At 49.5% G+C, this 5,622-nt stretch overlaps 1 protein-coding gene across 1 annotated transcript in view; it reads right to left on the bottom strand.

Moving 5' to 3' along the window:
- Positions 1–966: 966 nt before the first annotated feature.
- The window catches only part of FZD4 (frizzled class receptor 4), a 15,627-nt gene continuing 10,971 nt past the window's right edge, over positions 967–5,622 (bottom strand). Inside the window, exon 4 of the mRNA XM_019524767.1 lies at positions 967–1,218. The gene's annotated coding sequence lies outside the window, so the exon portion shown is untranslated. The remainder of the gene's footprint in view (positions 1,219–5,622) is intronic.

Here is a 5,622-nt window from a genome sequence, read left to right on the forward strand (position 1 = left end):
TCCTAATTTTCCCTGGGAAAAAAAAGCAAAAAAATCTCCATTAACCCCCCCCTCCCCAAATTCACATTTTCCCATGACCTATTGAAAGCACAGCAGTGTCCCACAGCAAGCAGCACCATTTCTGCTCTTTTTTACTTTTTGCTGCAGTTTTTGCCTCTCAGCCAATCAGCAGCATATGCTCCCTGCCGGCCGCCCCTGAAGCAAACACAATATAACTTCATTATAATAAGTTAAAAACAATCTGCAGGGCTGTAGAATAGAAGCTTCACTACCAGGAGCAGCTAACCAGCAGCAGAATAGCAAAACAAGGGCTACCTTCATTGGTGAAACATCAACACCATTAAAATGAAGACAGTCATTCACACCTGTGGAATAAAGAGTTTAGAAAGGGTAGATTATAAGGAGCCATGAAGTCAATTAGCACTGCCTGACCAGAAATGCTGCTGCCCTTGGCAGGTATTTGGTTTTAAATTTTGGGTGGAGCAGGAACCAAAGGGAGGTGGAAGTGCTATATCCACAAATTAATATTAGGTTTCCTACAGCCTAGCTGCCATCACCTTTCTTAATCACATCCTTTCAGTTCATTGTCTTGCTCAGGAAAAGAAACATAATTTGGGTATTTGCCACTGCTACCCTCCCCCTCCAAGCACAAATTCAGTGTGGATCCTCTATATGCAGGTGGGGCTTCCTGCTTTGCTCTGCCCCTTCTGCTACTCATAATAATCCTTCCAATCCCTCAGCCCTCAACCCCAGACCTTGGTGGCTATGCTCCTCTTCTGCTGTCTTCTATCCTTCAGAGTGATCATCACAAAAGCCATGTGAAGTTCCCAATTCATTCCTTTGCAGACTTCACAGCATCTGGGATCCAAGTACAGATAGTGTGCCAATGCTCAAAAGACATTATTTCAGAAGGCTGCTGGGTCTGCTGTAATTAGGCCTCGCAGCAATAGTAAATCATGACATGAGTATTTTTCTTTCTGTTTATTTGCTAGCACATAGTCATTGCTCCTACAAATATCATACATTAGAGCGATGCTAGTTCCACCAGCAACCATTTCCTTCCTCCTTCCAAAACCAGCAGCTATAAGACTGACCATAATAAAGCTGTCAAGGGATGAACTGGGAGAATAGGTAGAAGATAGCAAAGGACTCTGAGTCACTGTCAGATTTAGCCAAACTGTGTCTTGCTATATCCAGACACCAACCTCAAAAATCCTGCTAAAAGAATGGCAAAGATGTTTAGAGAATTACCAAGAACTGAGGAATCGTGTACTCATTCAAACCACGATTCCCTTCATTGTTTCCCTTATGTGATGGTTTTGTCCCTCTTTTTTAAAAAATTGCATTCCCCAGTCCTCAGGGCTAAAATTCAATGTATGTTTCAAATTAAGTTGTATAATGGAAGAAACTGCCTTTCTTTTTGCCTGAAACAGAACAGGTGCATTTCCTTGTATGTATTCACTCCTATCATCCCAATCAGAATGTACATAATCTTAGGCAAATAATTAACTCGCATCCTATCACTCTGATTAGCGTTATTCAGATTATGTCAGTAAATTCATTGGACAGTTTTGATTTCTGAATAGAAAAAAGGCATTACCTGCAGAAACTATTATCCTTATCCAATTAATTCTGATTGATGGCTCCCCAAGTGTCTGCTGTGATTAGTGTTGGCCACCTTCATACCTTGCTCCAGTCATATGGTATTGTTTCATCCTTTGATGGATGGTAGTCTGGGGCAAAGGAGGAAGGCTTTAATAAGCCACTTCTGATATGAATGTTTGCACAAACGAATCCATGCAAGCACTTGTACCACTGCTAGTGATTTGTGGAGAATTCATAATACTGTCTTCCTGTGATCATTCTTGCAAACAAGTACCAGTTGTACAGATTTGCAAAGTCAATTTAAAGGGACACAGCCACTGAAGCGAACTTACCAAGTATATTCAAATAAGTGTTAATACTTACATTTTTATATATTCCTTTTACACCTTCTCCTAGCCGTACTAGAGCAAAGAACAATAATAATGTCCCCAAATGAGCATCATTTAAGTGTTAAATATTAGTGTCCCGGGGAACCGGGACAGGACTTACCTGTGGCGGCAGAGAAGCCCACGCGGGGCGTCTGCCACGTGTTTACGCCGACGCGACCGGAAGTCAGCGTCGGCACCGGCAGACGGCCGCCGGGGATAAAAATGGCCGCGGGGAAGGAACAGGAGGGGGAAGGAGCTGGGGACTCCTCACCCACGGAGGCTGGAGGCCCCGAAAGGGAACGGGCCACGGGCCCCACCCTAGGAGGGGCGAGGCAACCCTGACCAGGACGAGCCGTCAACCGCTCCACACTTGGAGCCAAGGACTCCGGAGCCAAGCGAACAGCAGACTTCCCAGAGGACGAGGCAGGGAGCTCCGGCGGTGAGCTGCTACCGGCCCCGATGGCGAGGAAGATACCTGCGACGACCAACCGCAGGACAACGATGGAGGAGCAGCAGACGGGCTCCGAGGACGAGGAACCCAGCGGAGAGGACTTCTGGGACTGCAAACCTGAAACTTACGAGGCTTGCAGGTTCAGGGCTGGGATGCTGGTGCAGGGATGCGACACTGCCTGAGAGGGTCAGGACCCCGAAGGGCCCTAAGGAGGCACAGAGGGGTGGAGGCTGTTGCCATCCTGACCACGCGCATGGACTAAGTGTGCGGCAGGGTCTCTCCCAGCAGGGGCTGTGGAGGGTCCGGGCCGGAGGCCCAGCCAAAGGGGCCAAAGGGCCAAGCTTTCAGTTCCGTTCAGGTTTTTGTTTCCCAGTAAAGGGATACCCCGGCTGAGGGGTACAGCCGGGGCGATAGGGCCAGGGACCCCATAGCGAAACTCGATTCTCTCCGGGACCCCACCTTGGGTCAACCGGCATACAAGGGACCTGACGACAAGGGCCGATTGGGCCGGAGGGGCAGTAGGAGGGCAGTCCCTCAGTCGCAGGAGCACGAAAAGAGGCGTAAGGCTGGGGTGCAGGGGGTGGTGGAGCCCCGCATCGTGACTGCCGAGGGATCACGGGCCGCGGAGTACCCAGGAACCGTCCTAACTGAACTTAACAACAAGTCGTGGCGGGAGAGAACTAGGGCGGGGAATGGACGTCAGAACAACCACTCCCACTCAGTGGTAACTCAGGGACATCGGGGGCGGTCCTCCTCCCACAGACGAGCGACCTACGGGGAGGACCCCAGCCCGGTGGTCACAATTAGAAGAACAGAGATCCACCTAGTTGCAGTCACACTACAGAGAAAAAGAACTACATCACTACAGAGAAGGAGTTGCATCCTCTTCATAATGCTGCAGCACCAGCAAATATATGGGGTTGCTACATCACTGCTACGAAGAGTTGACTGAGCACCTATGAACTGGGGCTCAGCCCGCACTTCCCCTGAATCCAAATACTGCTCTGGAGCTGGGCTGTGAGTTAGTGCCAGATTTATTCAGTTTCCGAAAAAAAGTTGACTTTTTTCTAGCTACCAGTCCAGGGCTTGGATTTGGGAGTCAAGCTGTGTTTTCTAGACTCTAAGACTACCTATACACATGCTCAAAGGTAGGGATTGGGCAGGGGGAGGGGGAGGAGCATTTTAATTAGAGCGGTTTCCTGCCACCTTCTCTAATTAAAATGCCACAGCGCCATGTGTATTAAGCCCCTTCACATTTAAAAATGGCTGTGGAATGGTTTGTTGCACCTTGTTTGAGCAGGTTTAGTTAAACCACATCACAGCCATTTTCAAATGTGCAGGAGCGTAATACATGTGACACTGCGGCGATGCTGCAGCGCTGTAACTGGAATGTGTCAGAGCAGGTGCACAGGCAACCTGATGTGCCGCTGCTTTCAGAGACTGTGAAGCAGGCAATGGACTCAGTCATGCCTGTGCATTGTCCAGGAGCTCAGCTGGTCCTACACGGGTGACAGGAGCAACCAGTACAATGGTCTGATTGTTGTCACTAACCAGAGTAGCTGAGATTTTAAGGGTATGTTGAGACTGCTTTTGTGACTGCCACCGCCAGCAATCCCTGAAGGACTGTGGGACGGCCTCTGGTTTCAGGAAGCAACTCTGCAGAAGGCATTGAGGGACAGAGGAGTATGATTCCTGCCTCAGGGAAAGTGTGGCGTGGTTTCGGTCAGTAGCATGAAAGGACACTCTTCTAATCCAAGGCATGGGCATGGGGGTCTTCAAAAGGAGGCTGGTCATTTGACCCCAGCATCCTTTCCTGCCCATGGCAGGGGGTTGGACTAGATGATCTGCTTAGGTCCCTTCCAACCCTACCAACTATGAAACTTTGAAATGATGGTTGTTACCCGAGTTCCTGCCCTGGCCATTGGTTCAGAGACTCTGCTTTCTGTGCTAATCCACCTGTAAGTAGGACACGAGGTCTGTGCAGTAAAGACTTTCAGAGCCAGAATAAGCTTTGTCTAAGCTAAAGGAAGATCTGTCTCGGAAGACTTATGCCAGCCTCTGTGAGGCTAAAATCAGTCTTTGGAAGCTGGACCGAGTATTTGTGCCAAGCTCCTGGGCTCCGATGAGTCTTTATATGCTGGGAGAAGCTTTCTTAAACTCTTATACTTGTTAATCTTCAGGCAATCAGCAACAACTGATAGGGAAAGACTAACCGGACATGGTTCCTAATTTAAGCTGAGGCCTCGAGGTGTACAGCCACATACAATACTGTATTTACTCATATTGAAGATAAACCTGAATTTACGATGACCCCCCCAAAATTAGATTCTATATATGGAAAAATAATAAATGTGTTATAATTGTCCATGTATAGAATCTAATTATTGTTTCCTTCTAAATTTGTTTTGCTTTTCACTTACTGGTCTCATAGTAAAACCCATACTCGTCTATTGATGTGAGATACATTCAGCCCCCCACCCCGCCCAGTTGCTGCAGGGGGGCAGGCAGTAGGAGAACAGGTGATGTGGGGAGGTTAAGCAGCTTTCCCCCTGCTCACGCCTGTCCCCCTGCTACCTCTGCCCCCTACCCACTCCCCTTTCCCCTATGCTCCCCCTCCTGCCAGCCTCTGCCCCCCTTCCCCCCCAGCCTCATCTTCCCCACTTCCCACCCCTTTCCTCGTTCCACACCAGCAGGCTTCGTACCTGTTCTAGCCTGGGGCACTGAGCATGGCCCCAGTCCTACCCCTGTAGCAGCCATGTGGGCTGTGTGCCACTGCTGGGGGGGCCGAGCTGGGACTGTGCTCAGTACCCCAGGCTGCAGCATGCATGGAGCCTGCTGGTGCAGAGCAAGGGGAAGGGGGATAGGGAAAGGGGCAGGCAAGGGAACAGAGGTTGCATGGAAAGAGGGGAGATGGAGGGAAGAGGCTTCAGGAGAGAGATGGTGGGGTCCAAAGTTGGCAGGGGTAGGGGGAAGGCATCAGCTGCGGCAATGGCCCCAACACCTGGTAGTGGCTGGAGGCTGAGCCACAGCAGCCACCTGCCCCCATATTCAATTCTAAGACAAAGGACTTTGCCCCGCCCCCCACAATGTTAAATGGGGACAAAAAGCTCATCTTAGAATCAAGTAAATACACTAATAGGATGCCACACTTTTATGTTTCATAGTTTCTAGGGTTGGAAGGGACCTGAGCAGATCATC

This window comes from Gavialis gangeticus, unplaced genomic scaffold (assembly GCF_001723915.1).
Source record: "Gavialis gangeticus isolate Ggan-Ray unplaced genomic scaffold, GavGan_comp1, whole genome shotgun sequence".
In the NCBI taxonomy this organism is placed as follows: Eukaryota; Metazoa; Chordata; order Crocodylia; family Gavialidae; genus Gavialis; species Gavialis gangeticus.